The following is a 24,938-nucleotide window of genomic DNA, read 5'->3' on the forward strand; positions in this document are numbered from 1 at the left end:
GCACAGAAAGGGCGGTCGCCCCCGTTGGAGCCCGGCACCTTTCCTTCCTTCCCTTCCTTCCTTCCTCCCTCCGCCCGCCCGAGAAGCAAGTACCACGACTGCTGCGGCGGGCGGCCGCGCCCGGGGCGTTTGGCCAAAACCATTGTGGGCATCGCTTCTCGGCCTCTTGGCTCAGATCAAGTGTAGTATCTGTTCTTATCAGTTTAATATCTGATACGTCCCCCATAGGGGGACCGTCTATATTAAATGGATTTTTGGAAGCGGGAGATGGAAGCGGGGCTTGCTCCGTCCACTCCACGCATCGACCCGGTATTGCAGTACCTCCGGGAACGGTGCCCATTTCTCAGAAAGGTCAAAAGAGAGAGAGAGAGAGAGAGAGGAGAGAAGAGAGAGAGAGAGAGAGAGAGAGAGAGAGAGCGAGATCGAGAGAGAGAGAGAGAGAGAGAGAGAGAGAGAGAGAGACCCTAACCCTCCCTCCCTCCCCACCTCCCCTTTCCTGGGACGCGCCGTTTTCCCGCTCTTTTCGTTCTTTTTTTTTTTTTTTTTTTTTTTTTTTTTTTTTTTTTTTTTTTATATTTCATATTCAGGCAGGCCTAACACACGCAGCAGGCCAGTGTAGCAGCAGCAGCAAAGCGCCCTTTCGCCGGGGCGGAACGGCAGATGCGTTTTGGGAGGAGTTCCCTGTTTTTGTTTTGCGTGCGTGGCCTCGCTGCCGCTTGGCAGAGGGGAGTGCCTTTGGGCCGGCCGGAAGGGCTCGGCCACCAGCAAAGGCACGCTCCGGCTTCTCTACAGCTCGAATGAACCTTTCGCCTTTTACTAAAGATTTCCGTGGAGAGGAGCATTTACGAGTTCGATCCAATTTTTGGACAGCCCTTCCCCTCAGGGAGGGGCTCCACCTGGAGTTTAAAAGCAGAACGAGCACAGAAAGGGCGGTCGCCCCCGTTGGAGCCCGGCACCTTTCCTTCCTTCCTTCCTTCCTTCCTCCCCTCCCTCCGCCCGCCCGAGAAGCAAGTACCACGACTGCTGCGGCGGGCGGCCGCGCCCGGGGCGTTTGGCCAAAACCATTGTGGGCATCGCTTCTCGGCCTCTTGGCTCAGATCAAGTGTAGTATCTGTTCTTATCAGTTTAATATCTGATACGTCCCCCATAGGGGGACCGTCTATATTAAATGGATTTTTGGAAGCGGGAGATGGAAGCGGGGCTTGCTCCGTCCACTCCACGCATCGACCCGGTATTGCAGTACCTCCGGGAACGGTGCCCATTTCTCAGAAAGGAGAGAGAGAGAGAGAGAGAGAGAGAGAGAGAGAGAGAGAGAGAGAGAGAGAGAGAGAGGAGAGAGAGAGAGAGAGAGAGAGAGAGAGAGAGAGAGAGAGAGAGAGAGAGAGAGAGAGCCCCACCCTAACCCTCCCTCCCTCCCCACCTCCCCTTTCCTGGGACGCGCCGTTTTCCCGCTCTTTTCGTTTTTTTTTTTTTTTTTTTTTTTTTTTTTTTTTTTTCATATTTCATATTCAGGCAGGCCTAACACACGCAGCAGGCCAGTGTAGCAGCAGCAGCAAAGCGCCCTTTCGCCGGGGCGGAACGGCAGATGCGTTTTGGGAAGAGTTCCCTTTTTTTGTTTTGCGTGGCCTTGCTGCCGCTTGGTAGAGGGGAGTGCCTTTGGGCCGGCCGGAAGGGCTCGGCCACCAGCAAAGGCACGCTCCGGCTTCTCTACAGCTCGAATGAACCTTTCGCCTTTTACTAAAGATTTCCGTGGAGAGGAGCATTTACGAGTTCGATCCAATTTTTGGACAGCCCTTCCCCTCAGGGAGGGGCTCCACCTGGAGTTTAAAAGCAGAACGAGCACAGAAAGGGCGGTCGCCCCCGTTGGAGCCCGGCACCTTTCCTTCCTTCCTTCCTTCCTTCCTTCCTCCCTCCGCCCGCCCGAGAAGCAAGTACCACGACTGCTGCGGCGGGCGGCCGCGCCCGGGGCGTTTGGCCAAAACCATTGTGGGCATCGCTTCTCGGCCTCTTGGCTCAGATCAAGTGTAGTATCTGTTCTTATCAGTTTAATATCTGATACGTCCCCCATAGGGGGACCGTCTATATTAAATGGATTTTTGGAAGCGGGAGATGGAAGCGGGGCTTGCTCCGTCCACTCCACGCATCGACCCGGTATTGCAGTACCTCCGGGAACGGTGCCCATTTCTCAGAAAGGTCAAAAGAGAGAGAGAGAAGAGAGAGAGAGAGAGAGAGAGAGAGAGAGAGAGAGAGAGAGAGAGAGAGAGAGAGAGAGAGAGCGAGAGAGAGAGAGAGAGAGAGAGAGAGAGAGAGAGAGAGAGAGAGAGAGAGCCCCACCCTAACCCTCCCTCCCCTTTCCTGGGACCTCCCCTTTCCTGGGACGCGCCGTTTTCCCGCTCTTTTCGTTTTTTTTTTTTTTTTTTTTTTTTTTTTTTTTTCATATTTCATATTCAGGCAGGCCTAACACACGCAGCAGGCCAGTGTAGCAGCAGCAGCAAAAAGCGCCCTTTCGCCGGGGCGGAACGGCAGATGCGTTTTGGGAGGAGTTCCCTGTTTTTGTTTTGCGTGCGTGGCCTCGCTGCCGCTTGGCAGAGGGGCCTTTGGGCCTTTGGGCCGGCCGGAAGGGCTCGGCCACCAGCAAAGGCACGCTCCGGCTTCTCTACAGCTCGAATGAACCTTTCGCCTTTTACTAAAGATTTCCGTGGAGAGGAGCATTTACGAGTTCGATCCAATTTTTGGACAGCCCTTCCCCTCAGGGAGGGGCTCCACCTGGAGTTTAAAAGCAGAACGAGCACAGAAAGGGCGGTCGCCCCCGTTGGAGCCCGGCACCTTTCCTTCCTTCCTTCCTTCCTTCCTTCCTCCCTCCGCCCGCCCGAGAAGCAAGTACCACGACTGCTGCGGCGGGCGGCCGCGCCCGGGGCGTTTGGCCAAAACCATTGTGGGCATCGCTTCTCGGCCTCTTGGCTCAGATCAAGTGTAGTATCTGTTCTTATCAGTTTAATATCTGATACGTCCCCCATAGGGGGACCGTCTATATTAAATGGATTTTTGGAAGCGGGAGATGGAAGCGGGGCTTGCTCCGTCCACTCCACGCATCGACCCGGTATTGCAGTACCTCCGGGAACGGTGCCCATTTCTCAGAAAGGTCAAAAGAGAGAGAGAGAGAGAGAGAGAGCGAGAGAGAGAGAGAGAGAGAGAGAGAGAGAGAGAGAGAGAGAGAGAGAGAGAGAGAGAGAGAGAGAGAGAGAGAGAGAGAGAGAGAGCCCCACCCTAACCCTCCCTCCCTCCCCACCTCCCCTTTCCTGGGACGCGCCGTTTTCCCGCTCTTTTCGTTCTTTTTTTTTTTTTTTTTTTTTTTTTTTTTTTTTTCATATTTCATATTCAGGCAGGCCTAACACACGCAGCAGGCCAGTGTAGCAGCAGCAGCAGCAAAGCGCCCTTTCGCCGGGGCGGAACGGCAGATGCGTTTTGGGAGGAGTTCCCTGTTTTTGTTTTGCGTGCGTGGCCTCGCTGCCGCTTGGCAGAGGGGAGGGCCTTTGGGCCGGCCGGAAGGGCTCGGCCACCAGCAAAGGCACGCTCCGGCTTCTCTACAGCTCGAATGAACCTTTCGCCTTTTACTAAAGATTTCCGTGGAGAGGAGCATTTACGAGTTCGATCCAATTTTTGGACAGCCCTTCCCCTCAGGGAGGGGCTCCACCTGGAGTTTAAAAGCAGAACGAGCACAGAAAGGGCGGTCGCCCCCGTTGGAGCCCGGCACCTTTCCTTCCTTCCTTCCTTCCTTCCTTCCCTCCCTCCGCCCGCCCGAGAAGCAAGTACCACGACTGCTGCGGCGGGCGGCCGCGCCCGGGGCGTTTGGCCAAAACCATTGTGGGCATCGCTTCTCGGCCTCTTGGCTCAGATCAAGTGTAGTATCTGTTCTTATCAGTTTAATATCTGATACGTCCCCCATAGGGGGACCGTCTATATTAAATGGATTTTTGGAAGCGGGAGATGGAAGCGGGGCTTGCTCCGTCCACTCCACGCATCGACCCGGTATTGCAGTACCTCAGGGAACGGTGCATGGTTCCCGCGAGCCTCCGCCGCTCTCTCTCCTTGCTCGCCCGCCCTAACACCTTCCGCTCGCCTTGCTAGAGGGAGCCTCGCTCCCTTCCCTCCTCTCAAGCCTCCCTCTCTTTCGGCCTTTTTGGATGGGAAAAGAGGATATTCTTCTTGAGACCCTGCGTCTAAGGCTTCTTTCGTTCTTTTTTTTTTTTTTTTTTTTTGTGGGCATCGCTTCTCGGCCTCTTGGCTCTGGAAGTGCTGTTGGGAAGGCGAAGGTTATGTTCTAGAAGGCGTGAGCTGGATAGAAAGTAATTATTTGCAAAATGGAAGATCATGGAAAGAATACCCTTCGCTTTCTGCTGAAGCAATCCTCGGGATTGTGGGGAAGGAGAAAGTTTGTGTTGGAGGTCGTCTTCGGGCTATTGGAGTTGGATGTCGAAGATGTACTTTGTTTGAAGGAGAACATCGGGAGAGGGAGATTTGACCTGACTCTGCAGACAGAAGAACACTGTTTGAAAGTAATGAAGATTTTTGGAGCTAACAAGGAAAAGTTGCCTGCCAGTGCGTTTAATATGGAGCCTTTGTTTCTTCAGGACTGAAGGACAGTTTTTGTGACAATGTCCTGCCCTTTTTTTCCAGTGGAGGATATTACCACAAGCTTGAAAAGCCGTTTTGAGCTACAGAGTGAGATACCTCTGAAGACCATGGATTCGGAAGGAATATGGAATGGGGTGTGGAAATACACGGCAAGATTGCATATGAAGGACGGAAAGTTGCTTCATGTTCGACCTGACTTTAGGATTGGTGCGGTAAGAGGCACTGTTTACTACAGAGGTCAGCCAAGAGTTTGTTTTAAGTGCAATAGAGCAGGGCATTTTGCTGCAGACTGTGAAGAGATTGTTTGTAAGAACTGTAATCAGGCTGGCCATGTTTCTAAAGACTGCCCCAGTGGGATTAAATGCAATCTTTGTGGAGCAAATGAGCATGTGTATAAGGACTGTCCGCAGAGTGCTAGGAGTTATGCTCAAGCTGCAAGAGATGGAGAGAAGAAAAAAGAAGATTCAAAAGGAGAGAACACAGAGAGAAAAAAAGAACCAGATGAAAAAGAAACTGAAAAGAACAAAGGAGAGAGTGTTGGGGGAGGAGCTAGCAAAAAAGGAGGCGGAACGGCGGGAAAAAGTGGAACTGAACAGACAAAGGAAAAGGGCGGAGAATCGAGAAAGGAGGAGGGAAGAGGTGGTTCCAAAGCTGATCAGCAGAGGTCCCCAGAGCATTCTACTTCAGACCTGACAGGAAGAGCAGAGGGAGAGGTGCTGAGAAAGAGAAAAGATAGAGAAGGAAAGGAGGTGAGGACTAGTGAAGACCCATCGAGAAAGATAAGAGGAGGAAAGGAAGGTTTAACAACGGGCCAGAGTTGGGGTGAAGCAATGGAGGAAGAGGAGAAGAAGAGAACAGGACAGAGCAAAGAACAAAAAGATGGTGAAACTTCAGAAGAGAAGTTAATGAACACTGTATGTCCTAAGGAATATGAAGAGCTTGTGGCATGGAAGGAGAGAATGAGAAAGGAAAGGATTACAGAGACAGAGTGGAAAAAATATGAGGAAGAGAGAAGGAGGATTTTGGATTTAGCAAAGTGGAAGGCGGACGAGGTGATGAGAAGGCACCTACCAAAGTATTAGTTTGGAGGAATAGAGTTGAAGAAAGACTTTATGATTGTTTTTTTTGAATAAATGTTTGTTTTGTGGTTTTGATTGTATTGAAAAAAAAGGAAAAAAGAAAGATTTCTGTTTTTTGAATCAGTTTTGTGATTATATGTCTAGTTTCTTAGTTATTGTTTTATATGTAATAGTTAGATTTTGATTTAGTTTTTTTTGGTTTTTGTAATGATAATAATGTTTTGTGTTTTGCGAATGTTTTTTTGGCGTTTGGCCAAAACCATTGATTAAATAAAATTATTTTTCAAAAAAAAAAAAAAAAAAAAAAAAATGTATCTGTTCTTATCAGTTTAATATCTGATACGTCCCCCATAGGGGGACCGTCTATATTAAATGGATTTTTGGAAGCGGGAGATGGAAGCGGGGCTTGCTCCGTCCACTCCACGCATCGACCCGGTATTGCAGTACCTCCGGGAACGGTGCCCATTTCTCAGAAAGGTCAAAAGAGAGAGAGAGAGCGAGAGAGAGAGAGAGAGAGAGAGAGAGAGAGAGAGAGAGAGAGAGAGAGAGAGAGAGAGAGAGAGAGAGAGAGAGAGAGAGACTGGGGTGGAGGGGATTTCTTCCCCCCCTCCCTCCCCTCCTCCCCTTTCCTGGGACGCGCCGTTTTCCTTTTTTTTTTTTTTTTTTTTTTTTTTTTTTTTTTTTTTTTTTTTTTCATATTTCATATTCAGGCAGGCCTAACACACGCAGCAGGCCAGTGTAGCAGCAGCAGCAAAGCGCCCTTTCGCCGGGGCGGAACGGCAGATGCGTTTTGGGAGGAGTTCCCTGTTTTTGTTTTGCGTGCGTGGCCTCGCTGCCGCTTGGCAGAGGGGAGGGCCTTTGGGCCTTTGGGCCGGCCGGAAGGGCTCGGCCACCAGCAAAGGCACGCTCCGGCTTCTCTACAGCTCGAATGAACCTTTCGCCTTTTACTAAAGATTTCCGTGGAGAGGAGCATTTACGAGTTCGATCCAATTTTTGGACAGCCCTTCCCCTCAGGGAGGGGCTCCACCTGGAGTTTAAAAGCAGAACGAGCACAGAAAGGGCGGTCGCCCCCGTTGGAGCCCGGCACCTTTCCTTCCTTCCTTCCTTTCCTTCCTTCCTCCCTCCGCCCGCCCGCCCGAGAAGCAAGTACCACGACTGCTGCGGCGGGCGGCCGCGCCCGGGGCGTTTGGCCAAAACCATTGTGGGCATCGCTTCTCGGCCTCTTGGCTCATACCAAGTGAGTGTCTAGAAGGCGAAAGGTAAAGATCTAGAAGGCGTGAGCTTGATAGAGACTGATCCGGAAATGGAAGAAAGGTATGGGAAGAACACGCTTCGATTCCAGCTAAAAGATCTGACTGGCCTATGGGGAAGAAGGAAGTTCGTGTTGGAAGTCGTCTTTGGTTTGTTCGAGTTGGGAGCAGACGATGTCCATTGCCTGAAGGAGAACATCGCTAAAGGCTTATTCGACCTGACTTTGAATACAGAAGAGGAGTGCCTGAAGGTGTTAAGGAAATATGAAGAGAATAAGGAGCAGTTGCCAGCCAGAGTTTTCAACCTGGAGCCATTGTTTCTGCAGGAATGGAGAACAGTTTTTGTTACAATGGCCTGTCCTTTCTTTCCAGTGGAGGATATTACTACAGCTTTGAAAAGGAGTTTTGAGTTGAAGAGCGAGTTCCCAGTTAAGAACCTGGATTCTGAAGGTTTGTGGAATGGAATGTATAAGTATATTGCTAGGCTGCGCACTAAGGAGGGGAATATGATTCATGTCAGACCGGATTTGATGATTGGAACTGTTAGAGGGACTCTGTATTACAAAGGTCAGCCCAGAGTGTGTTTTAAATGTGGCCGGTGTGGACATTTTGCTGCAGAGTGTGAGGAGGTTGTTTGTAGAAACTGTTTGCAGACGGGACATGTTTCTAGGGACTGCCCCAGAGGAATGTTGTGCAATCTCTGTGGCTCAAAAGAGCATATGTACAGGGACTGTCCGAAAAGCAAGAGAAGCTATGCTCAGGCAGCCAGTGAAGGAACAAAGAAAAAAGAGGATACAGAGGAGAAGAAAACAGAGAAAGAAAAAGAATCTGGGAAAAAAGACAATGAGAAGGACAAAGGAAAGAGTGTTGGGGGAGGAGTCGCAAATAAAGGAGGCGGAACGGCGGGAAAATGTGGAACTGAGGAAACAAAGGGAAGAGGCGGAGACCCGAGAAAGGAAGAGAAGGAAGGCAGTTCCACAGATGACCAGCAGAGGTCCCGGGAAGAGCAATCTGTTGCCGACCCAATGGAGGGAGTAGAAGGAGAGGTACAGAGGAAGAGGAAAGATAGAGAAGGGAAGGATGAGAGGACCGCTGAATGCCAAACAAGGAGGATGAAAGGAGGAGAGGAGGGAGCAACATCAAGTTCGAGTTGGGGTGATAGGGTGGAGGAAGAGGTAAAGAAGAAGGAGGAAGAGGTAAAGAAGAGGGAGGAAGAGGTTAAGAAGAAGAGTGTCGTGTGGACGGAGAAAGATATAGAGCATTTAATGAGGGTGGCATGTCCCAGGGACTATGAAAATTTAATGAGATGGAAGGAGAGGATAAGAGGAGCGAGGGTTTCGCATTTAGAATGGAAGGAATATGAAGAGGAGAAAATGAGAATTTTTCTGGAAGCAAAGAAGAAGGCGGAAGAAGCGGCGAGAAAGTGAGGGAAATAGTTTAGAGTAGTTTTGGGTTCTTTTTTTGTGAACTTTGAATTTTGAGATTTACAATTTTTGAAAGGGTGTTGGGTTTTTTGTGGATTTATAATATGGGTCTTTTTTTTGTGGTTTTTTTTGGGGAACTTAGAATTTTGAGAATTATTAGTTTTGAACGGGTGTTGTATAAAAACCCCTTACTTTAACTCAATAAAATTGCAAAAAAAAAAAAAAAAAAAAAAAAATCTGTTCTTATCAGTTTAATATCTGATACGTCCCCCATAGGGGGACCGTCTATATTAAATGGATTTTTGGAAGCGGGAGATGGAAGCGGGGCTTGCTCCGTCCACTCCACGCATCGACCCGGTATTGCAGTACCTCCGGGAACGGTGCCCATTTCTCAGAAAGGTCAAAAGAGAGAGAGAGAGAGAGAGAGAGAGCGAGAGAGAGAGAGAGAGAGAGAGAGAGAGCGAGAGAGGAGAGAGAGAGAGAGAGAGAGAGAGAGAGAGCCCCAGGAGAAACCCCTCCCTCCCTCCCTCCCCACCCTCCCCTTTCCTGGGACGCGCCGTTTTCCCGCTCTTTTCGTTCTTTCGTTCTTTTTTTTTTTTTTTTTTTTTTTTTCATATTTCATATTCAGGCAGGCCTAACACACGCAGCAGGCCAGTGTAGCAGCAGCAGCAAAGCGCCCTTTCGCCGGGGCGGAACGGCAGATGCGTTTTGGGAGGAGTTCCCTGTTTTTGTTTTGCGTGCGTGGCCTCGCTGCCGCTTGGCAGAGGGGAGGGCCTTTGGGCCTTTGGGCCGGCCGGAAGGGCTCGGCCACCAGCAAAGGCACGCTCCGGCTTCTCTACAGCTCGAATGAACCTTTCGCCTTTTATTAAAGATTTCCGTGGAGAGGAGCATTTACGAATTCGATCCAATTTTTGGACAGCCCTTCCCCTCAGGGAGGGGCTCCACCTGGAGTTTAAAAGCAGAACGAGCACAGAAAGGGCGGTCGACCCCGTTGGAGCCCGGCACCTTTCCTTCCTTCCTTCCTTCCTCCCTCCCTCCCTCCCGCCCGCCCGCCCGCCCGCCCGCCCGAGAAGCAAGTACCACGGCTGCTCCGGTGGGCGGCCGCGCCCGGGGCGTTTGGCCAAAACCATTGTGGGCATCGCTTCTCGGCCTCTTGGCTCGGCCTCTTGGCTCCGGTCAAGTAAGTTTAGAAGGCGAAGGTAAAGACCCTGGAAGCGTGAGCTGAAAGGATTATTTGCTAAAAATAAAAAAATGGAAGATGGATTTAGAGGACGAAATACTCTCCGATTCCAGCTTAAACAACTTGCTGGTTTATGGGGGAGACGGAAGTTTGTTCTGGATATGCTGTTTGGGCTGTTTGACCTGGAGGCAGAAGATATTCTTTGTGTGAAGGACTACATCGCTAAAGGACGGTTTGATGTGACCCTGGAAACCAAGGAAGCCTGCTGGGAAATCATGAGGAAGTTCGACGAGAGTAAATTGGTGCTGCCGGCCAGTGTGTTCAGTTTGGAACCTTTGTTTCTGATGGACTGGAGAGCGGCATATGTGACAATGTCTTCCCCATTTGTTCCTGTTTTAGATATTATAACCAGCCTGAAAAGGAAATGTGAGTTGAGGAGTGAGCTTCCTGAGAAAATGAAAGATTCTGAACATGTATGGAATGGCGTTTGGAAATATTTTATAAGATTGAATATCAATGAAGGGAAGTTACTGCATATTCGTCCTGACCTGACAATTGGAGCAGTGAGAGGAACATTTTATTATAGAGGACAGCCCAAAGTGTGTTTTAAATGCAATAGAGAAGGTCATTTTGTGGCTGAATGTGTGGAGGTGGTTTGTAAAAATTGCCAAGAGACAGGACATCTTTCTAGAGACTGCCCCAGGGGAGTGATATGCAATTTGTGTGGCTCAACGGAGCATATATACAGAGACTGCCCGAGAAGTGCTAAAAGTTATGCTCAAGTAGCTAAAGATGGAGGGAAAAAGAAAACAGAAGAAAAAGAAAAAGAACAACCTAAAAAGGATCCAGAGACTGAAAAAAAGCCAGAGGAAAAGGAGAGTCAAAAGAACAAAGGAAAGAGTGTTGGGGGAGGAGTCACAAAGGAAGGAGGCGGAACGGCGGGAAAATGTGGAACTGAGCAAACAAAGGGAAGAGGCGGAGACCTGAGAAAGGAAGAGAAGGAAGGCAGTTCCAAAGATGACCAGCAGAGGTCCCGGGAAGAGCAATCTGTTGCCGACCCAATGGAGGGAGTAGAAGGAGAGGTACAGAGGAAGAGGAAAGACAGAGAAGGGAAGGATGAGAGGACCGCTGAATGTCAAACAAGGAGGATGAAAGGAGGAGAGGAGGGAGCAACATCAAGTTCGAGTTGGGGTGATAGGGTGGAGGAAGAGGTAAAGAAGAAGGAGGAAGAGGTAAAGAAGAGGAGTAGCAGGGTGACCGAAAAAGATTTAGAAGACTTAATGAGGTGGGCATGTCCCCAGGATTTTGAGAAGTTGATGAAGTGGAAGGAGAGACTGCGGGTAATGAGATTTATGGAGGGTGAATGGTTATGCTATGAAGAAGAAAAAGATGAGGATTTTGTTTGAAGCAAAGAAGAAGAGGTTGGAAGAGCTAAGGAGAGGGAAGGGCTCTCTTCCTCGCCCTTTATCAAAACACATGATTTTTCTCTTTATTATTTTCTCTTTGACAACGTTAAAGTCTATTTTTTTTTTTTTTTTTTTTTTTTGTTTTTGGAAGTTTTTCTTACGTGTACATACCCCTACTAAAACACCTTCTATAAACCCCTAAACCGGTATTGTTTGAAAACTTAACAATTAATGTAACGTGTTGATTTGTTTGAGTAACTTTTAAAAAAACAATTTTCAATAATAAAAAAAAAAAAAAAAAAAAAAAAAAAAAAAAAAAAAATCTGTTCTTATCAGTTTAATATCTGATACGTCCCCCATAGGGGGACCGTCTATATTAAATGGATTTTTGGAAGCGGGAGATGGAAGCGGGGCTTGCTCCGTCCACTCCACGCATCGACCCGGTATTGCAGTACCTCCGGGAACGGTGCCCATTTCTCAGAAAGGTCAAAAGAGAGAGAGAGAGAGAGAGAGAGAGAGAGAGAGAGAGAGAGAGAGAGCGAGAGAGAGAGAGAGAGAGAGAGAGAGAGAGAGAGCCTCTCCACCACTCCCTCCTCTTGGAGGGGAGGGTTGGAGGGGTGGAGGGACCCCACCCTCCCCTTTCCTGGGACGCGCCGTTTTCCCGCTCTTTTCGTTCTTTTTTTTTTTTTTTTTTCATATTTCATATTCAGGCAGGCCTAACGCACGCAGCAGGCCAGTGTAGCAGCAGCAGCAGCAAAGCGCCCTTTCGCCGGGGCGGAACGGCAGATGCGTTTTGGGAGGAGTTCCCTGTTTTTGTTTTGCGTGCGTGGCCTCGCTGCCGCTTGGCAGAGGGGAGGGCCTTTGGGCCTTTGGGCCGGCCGGAAGGGCTCGGCCACCAGCAAAGGCACGCTCCGGCTTCTCTACAGCTCGAATGAACCTTTCGCCTTTTACTAAAGATTTCCGTGGAGAGGAGCATTTACGAGTTCGATCCAATTTTTGGACAGCCCTTCCCCTCAGGGAGGGGCTCCACCTGGAGTTTAAAAGCAGAACGAGCACAGAAAGGGCGGTCGCCCCCGTTGGAGCCCGGCACCTTTCCTTCCTTCCTTCCTTCCTTCCTTCCTTCCGCCCGCCCGCCCGCCCGCCCGAGAAGCAAGTACAACGGCTGCTCCGGCGGGCGGCCGCGCCCGGGGCGTTTGGCCAAAACCATTGTGGGCATCGCTTCTCGGCCTCTTGGCTCATCTCAAGTGTATGTGGCATGACCGCAGCATCCTGAGAATCCAGTGAGGAAGAGAAGGCGCTGGGAGCTGCATGCGATGGCGACTGGGAGAAGGATGCAGAACCTCATTCGTTTTCGATGGAGTGAGAATTTGGAGAAGGAGCTGAAGACTGTGGACGTTGCTGATTGGAAGAATACACCAGGTGGTCGGGAGTTCTTTGTGAAGGAAGTTTTGCTGAAAGGACTGCAGTTGGAGGTGAAGTCGATATTTTGTTTTCAGAACTATGACAAGTTTTTTGATTTAGCTTTGTACAATGAAGAACTGGCTCAAAGTGTTTGGGATGTTTACCAAAAGAGGAAAAATGAAAAACCTTTTTCTCTGTATATTGGAGACCCTTTATTTGCAAGGGAAGTTAGACCTCTGTTTGTTTTTATGTACAACCCATATGTTGGAGAAGAAGAAGTTGTACAGTATGTCAAGCGGGTGTGTGACATTATTTCGGGACCTTTTAAAGTACTTGACCCTGTTGGTATCTGGACTGGGAAGTGGAAGTTTTTTGTACGGTTGAGGATTTGTAGTTCAAAGGAGGGGGGTATAATACACCCTCCGGGACGAGTGCAGATTGGGGGAAACAGGGGTTTTTTAAGCTACCCTGGGCAACCGAAAAAGTGCTTTAAATGTGACACTGAAGGGCATGAGGCGAGTGAATGTGAAGCGATGGTTTGCCAGAAATGCAGGAGGAAAGGACATGAAGCAAAGACCTGTAAAACCCCAAAGAGTTGTAGTGTGTGTGGAGCTTTGGACCACCTGTACAGAGAATGTGGAAAGCGTGGTATGGATGGTGAGAGAGAAAGTGAGGGTGGTGACGGTGCAAGGAATGATGGGAGTGAAGAGGGAGAGAGTGGAGGTGGTATGGATGGTGAGCGAGCAAAGGAGGGTGGTGATGGTGCAAAGAAAGATGGGAGTGGAAAGGGATTGAGTGGAGGGAGTAAAGGGGGTGGTGATGTAAGTAAGGAAGGTGGTGTGGTGAGAGTGGTTAGTGGTGGAGGGGGTATGAGTGGTAATGAAGTGAAAGGGGGTGCAGGTGTGGGTATGTGTGGTGGTGGTGTGGGTGAAGGTGATGGTGGGGCGGACAAGGTGCAAGAGAGTGTGGCGATGGAGGGAACGAAGAGTGAAATTCTAAAGAAGCGGAAAGAGAGAGGAGCGGGAGCTGTGAGTAGCAGCGAAGAGAGTGCCAGTGAGGGTGTAGTCGGTCCGAGCTGGTCTGAAAGTGTGGAGGAAGAGGAGGAAAGGAGGAAAAGAAGAAGCAATCAGCAGTTCTGATCACGCGGAGACAATGCTTGCAGGAGTAAAATGGAAACGGGAATGAAGGTTTCCGAAAAGCTTAACTTTGGGCTGGGAGAAGAGGAAAATTGACACCCGAGAAGAGAAAAAAAAGGTGATAAATCTCCTCTCCTTCTACTGGCGGGCGTATATGACATACATCTCTGACGTTTGTTATCTGTATGCAAAAAGAAACATAACCAGAATTTTGGACTTGGTTCTGAAAAACTGAAAAGGTACTTTTTCAGAAGGTTCCCTGAGAGAAGTATTCCACTCGAGATTCTCTTTTTGCAACTCTCTATATCCAAAACGTTACGAACGAGCAACCTTCCGGAGTGATAAAGTTCCTCCCTCCTCCTTTTGTTTTATCCCCCTTTACTGAAATATGTATGTTTGTGTAATGATTATTATAACATACTAATATGTTTGTATACAAACACATCACAATATGTGTTTTTGTTGTTTTACAATGTTAGAACCCTTAAACCCCAAATGTTTTTGGGGAGCATAGTAATACTTTGTTTGTAGTTTTGCATATATGTAAATTGAAGGTCATTTTCTTGTATTGTTAGAATATATGGTTAGTTTCTTAGTTTTTTGTTTTAGACTGTGTTTTTGTGCTGTAATGGGAATTAGTATTGTGTGTTTTTTTTGGATGTTTTGTTTTGTTAAAGTAAAGTAATGGTTTCTGTTTAGTTATTTTTGTATATGTAAGAGTTAGTTTTTGATTTGTGTTCAGTTTTGTAATTGTAATAAGTGTTGTGTTTTTTGAATGTTTTTGTGTTGTTAATTGTTAAGAATATATTTATTATTAAAAAAAAAAAAAAAAAAAAAAAAAATCTGTTCTTATCAGTTTAATATCTGATACGTCCCCCATAGGGGGACCGTCTATATTAAATGGATTTTTGGAAGCGGGAGATGGAAGCGGGGCTTGCTCCGTCCACTCCACGCATCGACCCGGTATTGCAGTACCTCCGGGAACGGTGCCCATTTCTCAGAAAGGTCAAAAGAGAGAGAGAGAGGAGAGAGAGAGAGAGAGAGAGAGAGAGAGAGAGAGAGAGAGAGAGAGAGCGAGAGAGAGAGAGAGAGAGAGCCCCAGCAGCCCCAACCCTAACCCCGAGGGGACCTCCCCACCTCCTTGACGCCTGCGACCGGCGAAAGTGCTGCGAAGGCGTCTTTTTTTTTTTTTTTTTTTTTTTTTTTTTTTTTTTTTTTTTTCATATTTCATATTCAGGCAGGCCTAACACACGCAGCAGGCCAGTGTAGCAGCAGCAGCAAAGCGCCCTTTCGCCGGGGCGGAACGGCAGATGCGTTTTGGGAGGAGTTCCCTGTTTTTGTTTTGCGTGCGTGGCCTCGCTGCCGCTTGGCAGAGGGGAGGGCCTTTGGGCCTTTGGGCCGGCCGGAAGGGCTCGGCCACCAGCAAAGGCACGCTCCGGCTTCTCTACAGCTCGAATGAACCTTTCGCCTTTTACTAAAGATTTCCGTGGAGAGGAGCATTTACGAGTTCGATCCAATTTTTGGACAGCCCTTCCCCTCAGGGAGGGGCTCCACCTGGAGTTTAAAAGCAGAACGAGCACAGAAAGGGCGGTCGCCCCCGTTGGAGCCCGGCACCTTTCCTTCCTTCCTTCCTCCCTCCCCTCCCCCCGCCCGCCCGCCCGCGGGTCGCCCGCCCGAGAAGCAAGTACCACGACTGCTGCGGCGGGCGGCCGCGCCCGGGGCGTTTGGCCAAAACCATTGTGGGCATCGCTTCTCGGCCTCTTGGCTCATTTCAAGTGTATGTGGCATGACCGCAGCATCCTGAGAATCCATTGAGGAAGAGAAGGCGCTGGGAGCTGCATACGATGGCGACTGGGAGAAGGATGCAGAACCTCATCCGTTTTCGATGGAGTGAGAATTTGGAGAAGGAGCTGAAGACTGTGGACGTTGCTGATTGGAAGAATACACCAGGTGGTCGGGAGTTCTTTGTGAAGGAAGTTTTGCTGAAAGGACTGCAGTTGGAGGTGAAGTCGATATTTTGTTTTCAGAACTATGACAAGTTTTTTGATTTAGCTTTGTACAATGAAGAACTGGCTCAAAGTGTTTGGGATGTTTACCAAAAGAGGAAAAATGAAAAACCTTTTTCTCTGTATATTGGAGACCCTTTATTTGCAAGGGAAGTTAGACCTCTGTTTGTTTTTATGTACAACCCATATGTTGGAGAAGAAGAAGTTGTACAGTATGTCAAGCGGGTGTGTGACATTATTTCGGGACCTTTTAAAGTACTTGACCCTGTTGGTATTTGGACTGGGAAGTGGAAGTTTTTTGTGAGGCTGAGGATTTGTAGTTCAAAGGAGGGGGGTATAATACACCCTCCGGGACGAGTGCAGATTGGGGGAAACAGGGGTTTTTTAAGCTACCCTGGGCAACCGAAAAAGTGCTTTAAATGTGACACTGAAGGGCATGAGGCGAGTGAATGTGAAGCGATGGTTTGCCAGAAATGCAGGAGGAAAGGACATGAAGCAAAGACCTGTAAAACCCCAAAGAGTTGTAGTGTGTGTGGAGCTTTGGACCACCTGTACAGAGAATGTGGAAAGCGTGGTATGGATGGTGAGAGAGAAAGTGAGGGTGGTGACGGTGCAAGGAATGATGGGAGTGAAGAGGGAGAGAGTGGAGGTGGTATGGATGGTGAGCAAGCAAAGGAGGGTGGTGATGGTGCAAAGAAAGATGGGAGTGGAAAGGGATTGAGTGGAGGGAGTAAAGGGGGTGGTGATGTAAGTAAGGAAGGTGGTGTGGTGAGAGTGGTTAGTGGTGGAGGGGGTATGAGTGGTAATGAGGTGAAAGGGGGTGCAGGTGTGGGTGTGTGTGGTGGTGGTGTGGGTGAAGGTGATGGTGGGGCGGACAAGGTGCAAGAGAGTGTGGCGATGGAGGGAACGGAGAGTGAAATTCTAAAGAAGCGGAAAGAGAGAGGAGCGGGAGCTGTGAGTAGCAGCGAAGAGAGTGCCAGTGAGGGTGTAGTCGGTCCGAGCTGGTCTGAAAGTGTGGAGGAAGAGGAGGAAAGGAGGAAAAGAAGAAGCAATCAGCAGAGAGAAAAGGAAGATGCAAAGGAGAAAAGGAAACGGGAAAAGGAGGAATACGCAAAGCTTTCTTGGGCGGAGAAGTTGAAAATAGAAGAGGAGAAGAAGAGAAAGAAAGGTGATAAATATGTAGAGACTTCGACGTATAGACATACGCTAATGTATTGTTATTGTGAAAAAGAATTCCATGAATTAATGATCTGGAATGAAAGACTGAGAAAGGGACCTACGTTAGAAGGTGAGATAGAGAAATATGAAATTGAGAAAGACAAGATTTTGCAATGTGCTAGATGGAGGGCAGATATAGCAAGGAGGGAGGAGGAAAAGAAATAGGGAAAAGAAAGAAATAGGGGAATATGTTTTGTTTTTGTTTTTTTTTAATTTGCATGTTTGTGTAATGATTATTATAATGAAATGATATTGTTTGTGTATAGTGTTTTTTGACCATACACAAAACACCCCAAACTTACAATCTTATTAACCCTTTAACCCCCAAACAAGGGCCCCCATAGTCATTACAAACAAACATCAAAACGTATATACATTTTAACTTCCAATGAAAGAACATAACAATCTTGAAACCAATCAAAGTAGCAATAACCAAATAATCTTTAACCAAAACAACATTACCCTTTTGTCAAAACACAAATACTTTACAAAACAAAACGATTCCATTTCATTACCAAAGACAAATCAATAAAAACATATACAGTTCTCGATCAGAACGTAAAAACACAAGTCAAAACATTAACATTATTCACAACACAAAAACTTATAAGAACACAAATTAACAATTACAATTTTATTGTTAAGATTTATTATATAAAAAAAAAAAAAAAAAAAAAAAAAAAATCTGTTCTTATCAGTTTAATATCTGATACGTCCCCCATAGGGGGACCGTCTATATTAAATGGATTTTTGGAAGCGGGAGATGGAAGCGGGGCTTGCTCCGTCCACTCCACGCATCGACCCGGTATTGCAGTACCTCCGGGAACGGTGCCCATTTCTCAGAAAGGTCAAAAGAGAGAGAGAGAGAGAGAGCGAGAGAGAGAGAGAGAGAGAGAGAGAGAGAGAGCCCCACCCTAACCCTCCCTCCCTCCCTCCCCACCTCCCCTTTCCTGGGACGCGCCGTTTTCCCGCTCTTTTCGTTCTTTTTTTTTTTTTTTTTTTTTTTTTTTTCATATTTCATATTCAGGCAGGCCTAACACACGCAGCAGGCCAGTGTAGCAGCAGCAGCAAAGCGCCCTTTCGCCGGGGCGGAACGGCAGATGCGTTTTGGGAGGAGTTCCCTGTTTTTGTTTTGCGTGCGTGGCCTCGCTGCCGCTTGGCAGAGGGGAGGGCCTTTGGGCCTTTGGGCCGGCCGGAAGGGCTCGGCCGCCAGCAAAGGCACACTCTGGCTTCTCTACAGCTCGAATAAATCTTTCGCCTTTTACTAAAGATTTCCGTGGAGAGGAGCATTTACGAGTTCGATCCAATTTTTGGACAGCCCTTCCCCTCAGGGAGGGGCTCCACCTGGAGTTTAAAAGCAGAACGAGCACAGAAAGGGCGGTCGCCCCCGTTGGAGCCCGGCACCTTTCCTTCCTTCCTTCCTCCCTCCCTCCCTCCCGCCCGCCCGCCCGCCCGCCCGCCCGAGAAGCAAGTACCACGACTGCTGCGGCGGGCGGCCGCGCCCGGGGCGTTTGGCCAAAACCATTGTGTGCATCGCTTCTCGGCCTCTTGGCTCATTTCAAGTGTATGTGGCATGACCGCAGCATCCTGAGAATCCAGTGAGGAAGAGAAGGCGCTGGGAGCTGCATACGATGGCGACTGGGAGAAGGATGCAGAACCTCATTCGTTTTCGATGGAGTGAGAATTTGGAGAAGGAGCTGAAGACTGTGGACGTTGCTGATTGGAAGAATACACCAGGTGGTCGGGAGTTCTTTGTGAAGGAAGTTTTGCTGAAAGGACTGCAGTTGGAGGTGAAGTCGATATTTTGTTTTCAGAACTATGACAAGTTTTTTGATTTAGCTTTGTACAATGAAGAACTGGCTCAAAGTGTTTGGGATGTTTACCAAAAGAGGAAAAATGAAAAACCTTTTTCTCTGTATATTGGAGACCCTTTATTTGCAAGGGAAGTTAGACCTCTGTTTGTTTTTATGTACAACCCATATGTTGGAGAAGAAGAAGTTGTACAGTATGTCAAGCGGGTGTGTGACATTATTTCGGGACCTTTTAAAGTACTTGACCCTGTTGGTATCTGGACTGGGAAGTGGAAGTTTTTTGTACGGTTGAGGATTTGTAGTTCAAAGGAGGGGGGTATAATACACCCTCCGGGACGAGTGCAGATTGGGGGAAACAGGGGTTTTTTAAGCTACCCTGGGCAACCGAAAAAGTGCTTTAAATGTGACACTGAAGGGCATGAGGCGAGTGAATGTGAAGCGATGGTTTGCCAGAAATGCAGGAGGAAAGGACATGAAGCAAAGACCTGTAAAACCCCAAAGAGTTGTAGTGTGTGTGGAGCTTTGGACCACCTGTACAGAGAATGTGGAAAGCGTGGTATGGATGGTGAGAGAGAAAGTGAGGGTGGTGACGGTGCAAGGAATGATGGGAGTGAAGAGGGAGAGAGTGGAGGTGGTATGGATGGTGAGCAAGCAAAGGAGGGTGGTGATGGTGCAAAGAAAGATGGGAGTGGAAAGGGAATGAGTGGAGGGAGTAAAGGGGGTGGTGATGTAAGTAAGGAAGGTGGTGTGGTGAGAGTGGTTAGTGGTGGAGGGGGTATGAGTGGTAATGAAGTGAAAGGGGGTGCAGGTGTGGGTGTGTGTGGTGGTGGTGTGGGTGAAGGTGATGGTGGGGCGGACAAGGTGCAAGAGAGTGAGGCGATGGAGGGAACGGAGGAGGGTGTGAAATTCTAAAGAAGTCTAAAAGAGAGAGGGCGGGAGCTGTGAGTAGCAGCGAAGAGAGTGCCAGTGAGGGTGTAGTCGGTCCGAGCTGGTCTGAAAGTGTTGGAAGAAGAGGAGAGAGTGCCAGAGGAAAAGAAGAATTGATCCTTTCCGGAAATAGAAGATGCAAAGAAGAAAAGGAAACGGGAAATGAAGGAGTACGAAAAGCTAACTTGCGGCGGAGATGAAAATAGAAGAGGAGAGAGAAGAGAAAAAAGGTGATAAATATGTAGAGAGACTTGCGGCGTATAGACATACGTTAATATGTTTTGGTTATGTTGTCCAGAATCTACCCAGAATTAAAGAATGGAAAACTTTTAGAAAGGACTTTTGGTTAGAAGGTCTTGAGAAGTATGAAATTGAGAGAGGAAAACTTTTTGACTCTGTCTAGATGAACTGAGGCAGATATAGCAAGGAGGTGAGCTAGAGATTGAATGTGCTAGATGGAGGGCAGATATAGCAAGGAGGGAGGCGGAAAAGAAATGTTTTGTTTTTGTTTTTTTTTAATTTGCATTGCGTGTATGTGCTAGATGTAAGGACAGATATAGCAAGGAGGGAGGAGGAAAAGAAATATGGGATATGTTTTGTGTTTTTTTTGTTTTCTGAATTTGTATGTTTGTGTAATGATTTTATAAGAAATGATATTGTTTGTGTATGTTTTGGTATGTGTTTTTGTTGTTTTGCATGTTACAAAATAATTGGGAATTTGGGATTTTGTTCTGGGGTGAAAAGTAAGTTTTTGTTTGTAAATTTGCATATATGTAAAGTGAAGGTCTTTTCTTGTATTGTTAGAATATATGTTTAGTTTCTTAGTTACTGTTTTATTAGACTGTGTTGTTGTTTTGTAATGGGAATCAGTATTGTGTTTTGTTGAATGTTTTGTTTTGTTAAAGTAAAGTAATGGTTTCTGTTTAGTTATTTTTGTATATGTATGAGCTAGTTTTTGATTTGTGTTCAGTTTTGTAATTGTAATAAGTGTTGTGTTTTTTGAATGTTTTTGTCTTGTGTTGTTAATTGTTAAATTGATAAATTTATTATTAAAAAAAAAAAAAAAAAAAAAAAAAAATCTGTTCTTATCAGTTTAATATCTGATACGTCCCCCATAGGGGGACCGTCTATATTAAATGGATTTTTGGAAGCGGGAGATGGAAGCGGGGCTTGCTCCGTCCACTCCACGCATCGACCCGGTATTGCAGTACCTCCGGGAACGGTGCCCATTTCTCAGAAAGGTCAAAAGAGAGAGAGAGAGCGAGAGAGAGAGAGCGAGCGAGCGAGAGAGAGAGAGAGAGAGCCCCAGAGAACCCCACCCTCCCTCCCTCCCCACCTCCCCTTTCCTGGGACGCGCCGTTTTCCCGCTCTTTTCGTTCTTTTTTTTTTTTTTTTTTTTTTTTTTTTTTTTTTCATATTTCATATTCAGGCAGGCCTAACACACGCAGCAGGCCAGTGTAGCAGCAGCAGCAAAGCGCCCTTTCGCCGGGGCGGAACGGCAGATGCGTTTTGGGAGGAGTTCCCTGTTTTTGTTTTGCGTGCGTGGCCTCGCTGCCGCTTGGCAGAGGGGAGGGCCTTTGGGCCTTTGGGCCGGCCGGAAGGGCTCGGCCACCAGCAAAGGCACGCTCCGGCTTCTCTACAGCTCGAATGAACCTTTCGCCTTTTACTAAAGATTTCCGTGGAGAGGAGCATTTACGAGTTCGATCCAATTTTTGGACAGCCCTTCCCCTCAGGGAGGGGCTCCACCTGGAGTTTAAAAGCAGAACGAGCACAGAAAGGGCGGTCGCCCCCGTTGGAGCCCGGCACCTTTCCTTCCTTCCTTCCTCCTTCCCTCCCTCCTTCCTCCCTCCCGCCCGCCCGCCCGAGAAGCAAGTACCACGACTGCTGCGGCGGGCGGCCGCGCCCGGGGCGTTTGGCCAAAACCATTGTGGGCATCGCTTCTCGGCCTCTTGGCTCATCTCAAGTGTATGTGGCATGACCGCAGCATCCTGAGAATCCAGTGAGGAAGAGAAGGCGCTGGGAGCTGCATACGATGGCGACTGGGAGAAGGATGCAGAACCTCATCCGTTTTCGATGGAGTGAGAATTTGGAGAAGGAGCTGAAGACTGTGGACGTTGCTGATTGGAAGAATACACCAGGTGGTCGGGAGTTCTTTGTGAAGGAAGTTTTGCTGAAAGGACTGCAGTTGGAGGTGAAGTCGATATTTTGTTTTCAGAACTATGACAAGTTTTTTGATTTAGCTTTGTACAATGAAGAACTGGCTCAAAGTGTTTGGGATGTTTACCAAAAGAGGAAAAATGAAAAACCTTTTTCTCTGTATATTGGAGACCCTTTATTTGCAAGGGAAGTTAGACCTCTGTTTGTTTTTATGTACAACCCATATGTTGGAGAAGAAGAAGTTGTACAGTATGTCAAGCGGGTGTGTGACATTATTTCGGGACCTTTTAAAGTACTTGACCCTGTTGGTATCTGGACTGGGAAGTGGAAGTTTTTTGTACGGTTGAGGATTTGTAGTTCAAAGGAGGGGGGTATAATACACCCTCCGGGACGAGTGCAGATTGGGGGAAACAGGGGTTTTTTAAGCTACCCTGGGCAACCGAAAAAGTGCTTTAAATGTGACACTGAAGGGCATGAGGCGAGTGAATGTGAAGCGATGGTTTGCCAGAAATGCAGGAGGAAAGGACATGAAGCAAAGACCTGTAAAACCCCAAAGAGTTGTAGTGTGTGTGGAGCTTTGGACCACCTGTACAGAGAATGTGGAAAGCGTGGTATGGATGGTGAGAGAGAAAGTGAGGGTGGTGACGGTGCAAGGAATGATGGGAGTGAAGAGGGAGAGAGTGGAGGTGGTATGGATGGTGAAGGAGCAAAGGAGGGTGGTGATGGTGCAAAGAAAGATGGGAGTGGAAAGGGATTGAGTGGAGGGAGTAAAGGGGGTGGTGATGTAAGTAAGGAAGGTGGTGTGGTGAGAGTGGTTAGTGGTGGAGGGGGTATGAGTGGTAATGAAGTGAAAGGGGGTGCAGGTGTGGGTATGTGTGGTGGTGGTGTGGGTGAAGGTGATGGTGGGGCGGACAAGGTGCAAGAGAGTGAGGCGATGGAGGGAACGGAGGGTGAAATTTTAAAGAAGCGGAAAGAGAGAGGAGCGGGAGCTGTGAGTAGCAGCGAAGAGAGTGCCAGTGAGGGTGTAGTCGGTCCGAGCTGGTCTGAAAGTGTGGAGGAAGAGGAGGAAAGGAGGAAAAGAAGAAGCAATCAGCAGAGAGAAAAGGAAGATGCAAAGGAGAAAAGGAAACGGGAAAAGGAGGAATATGCAAAGCTTTCTTGGGCGGAGAAGATGAAAATAGAAGAGGAGAAGAAGAGAAAGAAAGGTGATAAATATGTAGAGACTTCGACGTATAGACATACGCTAATGTATTGTTATTGTGAAAAAGAATTCCATGATTAAAAACTGATTAAGGGACTTTGGTTCAAAAACTGAGAAAGGGACTTGTTCAAAGGCTAGAGAAGAGACTTTATGAATTTGAGAGTAGAAAAGGTTTTGCAATGTGCTAGTATGGAAGGCAGATATAGCGTTGAGGGAGAGAAAAGAAATAGGGGATATGGTTTTGTTTTTTTTGTTTTCTGAATTTGTATTTTTGTGTAATAATATTATTATAATGAAATGTATTGTTTGTGTAGGTTTGTTTTGTATGTGTTTTTCAATGTTTTTGAATGTTAAATAATGGGACTTTGGGGTTTTGTGTTCTGGGAGTATAGTAATGTTTTGTTTGTAGTTTTTGCATATATGTAAAAAGTGAAGGTTACTTTCTTGTATTGTTTTGAATATTTGGTATTTCATAGACCGTATTGGTTATTAAATTTGAGGTTTTGTTGTAATCAAAAAACAGTTTTGTGTTTTATGAATGTTTGTTTTGCTAACCAAAGTAATGGTGTTCTGTTTTTATACATTTCGTCAGAACTCGTTTGGTGTATATGTAAGAGCTAGGCAAACTTTGATTTGTGTGTTCAGTTTTGTATTTGTAATAAGTGTTGTGGTTTTTTGAATATTCTTGTGTTTTAATTGTTAAGTATTGGATTAGGGGGGGGGGGGGGAAGAGGCGGGGGGGGGGAAACAATAATTTATTAAAAAAAAAAAAAAAAAAAAAAAATCTGTTCTTATCATTTTAATATCTGATACGTCCCCCATAGGGGGACCGTCTATATTAAATGGATTTTTGGAAGCGGGAGATGGAAGCGGGGCTTGCTCCGTCCACTCCACGCATCGACCCGGTATTGCAGTACCTCCGGGAACGGTGCCCATTTCTCAGAAAGGTCCAAAGAGAGAGAGAGAGAGACTAGGGTCTCTCCGCCCAGAGTAGCTCGCTCGCTCCGGCTCTCGTGCTGCGCGGTGGCGAGAGTGACCAGAGAGAGAGAGCCCCTGGGCCGCCCTAACCCTCCCTCCCTCCCTCCCCACCTCCCCTTTCCTGGGACGCGCCGTTTCCCCGCTCTTTTCGTTCTTCTTTTTTTTTTTTTTTTTTTTTTTTTTTTTTTCATATTTCATATTCAGGCAGGCCTAACACACGCAGCAGGCCAGTGTAGCAGCAGCAGCAGCAAAGCGCCCTTTCGCCGGGGCGGAACGGCAGATGCGTTTTGGGAGGAGTTCCCTGTTTTTGTTTTGCGTGCGTGGCCTCGCTGCCGCTTGGCAGAGGGGAGGGCCTTTGGGCCTTTGGGCCGGCCGGAAGGGCTCGGCCACCAGCAAAGGCACGCTCCGGCTTCTCTACAGCTCGAATAAACCTTTCGCCTTTTACTAAAGATTTCCGTGGAGAGGAGCATTTACGAGTTCGATCCAATTTTTGGACAGCCCTTCCCCTCAGGGAGGGGCTCCACCTGGAGTTTAAAAGCAGAACGAGCACAGAAAGGGCGGTCGCCCCCGTTGGAGCCCGGCACCTTTCCTTCCTTCCTTCCTTCCTTCCTTCCTCCCTCCGCCCGCCCGCTCCGCCCGCCCGAGAAGCAAGTACCACGACTGCTGCTGCGGGCGGCCGCGCCCGGGGCGTTTGGCCAAAACCATTGTGGGCATCGCTTCTCGGCCTCTTGGCTCATTTCAAGTGTATGTGGCATGACCGCAGCATCCTGAGAATCCATTGAGGAAGAGAAGGCGCTGGGAGCTGCATGCGATGGCGACTGGGAGAAGGATGCAGAACCTCATTCGTTTTCGATGGAGTGAGAATTTGGAGAAGGAGCTGAAGACTGTGGACGTTGCTGATTGGAAGAATACACCAGGTGGTCGGGAGTTCTTTGTGAAGGAAGTTTTGCTGAAAGGACTGCAGTTGGAGGTGAAGTCGATATTTTGTTTTCAGAACTATGACAAGTTTTTTGATTTAGCTTTGTACAATGAAGAACTGGCTCAAAGTGTTTGGGATGTTTACCAAAAGAGGAAAAATGAAAAACCTTTTTCTCTGTATATTGGAGACCCTTTATTTGCAAGGGAAGTT

At 47.7% G+C, this 24,938-nt stretch overlaps 20 non-coding genes and 3 pseudogenes across 20 annotated transcripts; all 23 read left to right on the top strand.

Moving 5' to 3' along the window:
* Positions 1 to 150: 150 nt before the first annotated feature.
* On the top strand, positions 151 to 343 carry LOC121311393. Its single transcript, XR_005949218.1, has one exon. It is a non-coding gene; the product is annotated as a U2 spliceosomal RNA (small nuclear RNA).
* Positions 344 to 772: 429 nt separating this feature from the next.
* LOC121311413 lies at positions 773 to 890 on the top strand. Its single transcript, XR_005949235.1, has one exon. It is a non-coding gene; the product is annotated as a U5 spliceosomal RNA (small nuclear RNA).
* Positions 891 to 1,072: 182 nt separating this feature from the next.
* Positions 1,073 to 1,265, top strand: LOC121311404. Its single transcript, XR_005949226.1, has one exon. It is a non-coding gene; the product is annotated as a U2 spliceosomal RNA (small nuclear RNA).
* A 428-nt stretch (positions 1,266 to 1,693) lies between these two features.
* On the top strand, positions 1,694 to 1,811 carry LOC121311414. Its single transcript, XR_005949236.1, has one exon. It is a non-coding gene; the product is annotated as a U5 spliceosomal RNA (small nuclear RNA).
* Positions 1,812 to 1,992: 181 nt separating this feature from the next.
* On the top strand, positions 1,993 to 2,185 carry LOC121311415. Its single transcript, XR_005949237.1, has one exon. It is a non-coding gene; the product is annotated as a U2 spliceosomal RNA (small nuclear RNA).
* A 457-nt stretch (positions 2,186 to 2,642) lies between these two features.
* On the top strand, positions 2,643 to 2,760 carry LOC121311416. Its single transcript, XR_005949238.1, has one exon. It is a non-coding gene; the product is annotated as a U5 spliceosomal RNA (small nuclear RNA).
* Positions 2,761 to 2,941: 181 nt separating this feature from the next.
* Positions 2,942 to 3,134, top strand: LOC121311366. The gene has a single exon (XR_005949197.1). It is a non-coding gene; the product is annotated as a U2 spliceosomal RNA (small nuclear RNA).
* Positions 3,135 to 3,570: 436 nt separating this feature from the next.
* On the top strand, positions 3,571 to 3,688 carry LOC121311417. The gene has a single exon (XR_005949239.1). It is a non-coding gene; the product is annotated as a U5 spliceosomal RNA (small nuclear RNA).
* A 182-nt stretch (positions 3,689 to 3,870) lies between these two features.
* LOC121311374 lies at positions 3,871 to 4,063 on the top strand. Its single transcript, XR_005949203.1, has one exon. It is a non-coding gene; the product is annotated as a U2 spliceosomal RNA (small nuclear RNA).
* A 1,926-nt stretch (positions 4,064 to 5,989) lies between these two features.
* Positions 5,990 to 6,183, top strand: LOC121311380. Its single transcript, XR_005949209.1, has one exon. It is a non-coding gene; the product is annotated as a U2 spliceosomal RNA (small nuclear RNA).
* A 434-nt stretch (positions 6,184 to 6,617) lies between these two features.
* Positions 6,618 to 6,735, top strand: LOC121311418. Its single transcript, XR_005949240.1, has one exon. It is a non-coding gene; the product is annotated as a U5 spliceosomal RNA (small nuclear RNA).
* A 1,840-nt stretch (positions 6,736 to 8,575) lies between these two features.
* On the top strand, positions 8,576 to 8,779 carry LOC121311394 (annotated as a pseudogene).
* Positions 8,780 to 9,209: 430 nt separating this feature from the next.
* Positions 9,210 to 9,327, top strand: LOC121311371. The gene has a single exon (XR_005949201.1). It is a non-coding gene; the product is annotated as a U5 spliceosomal RNA (small nuclear RNA).
* Positions 9,328 to 11,242: 1,915 nt separating this feature from the next.
* On the top strand, positions 11,243 to 11,451 carry LOC121311390 (annotated as a pseudogene).
* A 429-nt stretch (positions 11,452 to 11,880) lies between these two features.
* On the top strand, positions 11,881 to 11,998 carry LOC121311419. Its single transcript, XR_005949241.1, has one exon. It is a non-coding gene; the product is annotated as a U5 spliceosomal RNA (small nuclear RNA).
* A 2,317-nt stretch (positions 11,999 to 14,315) lies between these two features.
* Positions 14,316 to 14,508, top strand: LOC121311386. The gene has a single exon (XR_005949213.1). It is a non-coding gene; the product is annotated as a U2 spliceosomal RNA (small nuclear RNA).
* Positions 14,509 to 14,941: 433 nt separating this feature from the next.
* LOC121311420 lies at positions 14,942 to 15,059 on the top strand. The gene has a single exon (XR_005949242.1). It is a non-coding gene; the product is annotated as a U5 spliceosomal RNA (small nuclear RNA).
* Positions 15,060 to 17,360: 2,301 nt separating this feature from the next.
* On the top strand, positions 17,361 to 17,574 carry LOC121311391 (annotated as a pseudogene).
* A 381-nt stretch (positions 17,575 to 17,955) lies between these two features.
* LOC121311399 lies at positions 17,956 to 18,073 on the top strand. Its single transcript, XR_005949221.1, has one exon. It is a non-coding gene; the product is annotated as a U5 spliceosomal RNA (small nuclear RNA).
* Positions 18,074 to 20,510: 2,437 nt separating this feature from the next.
* On the top strand, positions 20,511 to 20,706 carry LOC121311388. The gene has a single exon (XR_005949215.1). It is a non-coding gene; the product is annotated as a U2 spliceosomal RNA (small nuclear RNA).
* A 389-nt stretch (positions 20,707 to 21,095) lies between these two features.
* LOC121311360 lies at positions 21,096 to 21,213 on the top strand. The gene has a single exon (XR_005949192.1). It is a non-coding gene; the product is annotated as a U5 spliceosomal RNA (small nuclear RNA).
* Positions 21,214 to 23,581: 2,368 nt separating this feature from the next.
* LOC121311395 lies at positions 23,582 to 23,770 on the top strand. Its single transcript, XR_005949219.1, has one exon. It is a non-coding gene; the product is annotated as a U2 spliceosomal RNA (small nuclear RNA).
* Positions 23,771 to 24,209: 439 nt separating this feature from the next.
* On the top strand, positions 24,210 to 24,327 carry LOC121311407. The gene has a single exon (XR_005949229.1). It is a non-coding gene; the product is annotated as a U5 spliceosomal RNA (small nuclear RNA).
* The last annotated feature ends 611 nt before the right edge of the window (positions 24,328 to 24,938 follow it).

Source organism: Polyodon spathula, unplaced genomic scaffold (genome assembly GCF_017654505.1).
Source record: "Polyodon spathula isolate WHYD16114869_AA unplaced genomic scaffold, ASM1765450v1 scaffolds_3195, whole genome shotgun sequence".
In the NCBI taxonomy this organism is placed as follows: Eukaryota; Metazoa; Chordata; class Actinopteri; order Acipenseriformes; family Polyodontidae; genus Polyodon; species Polyodon spathula.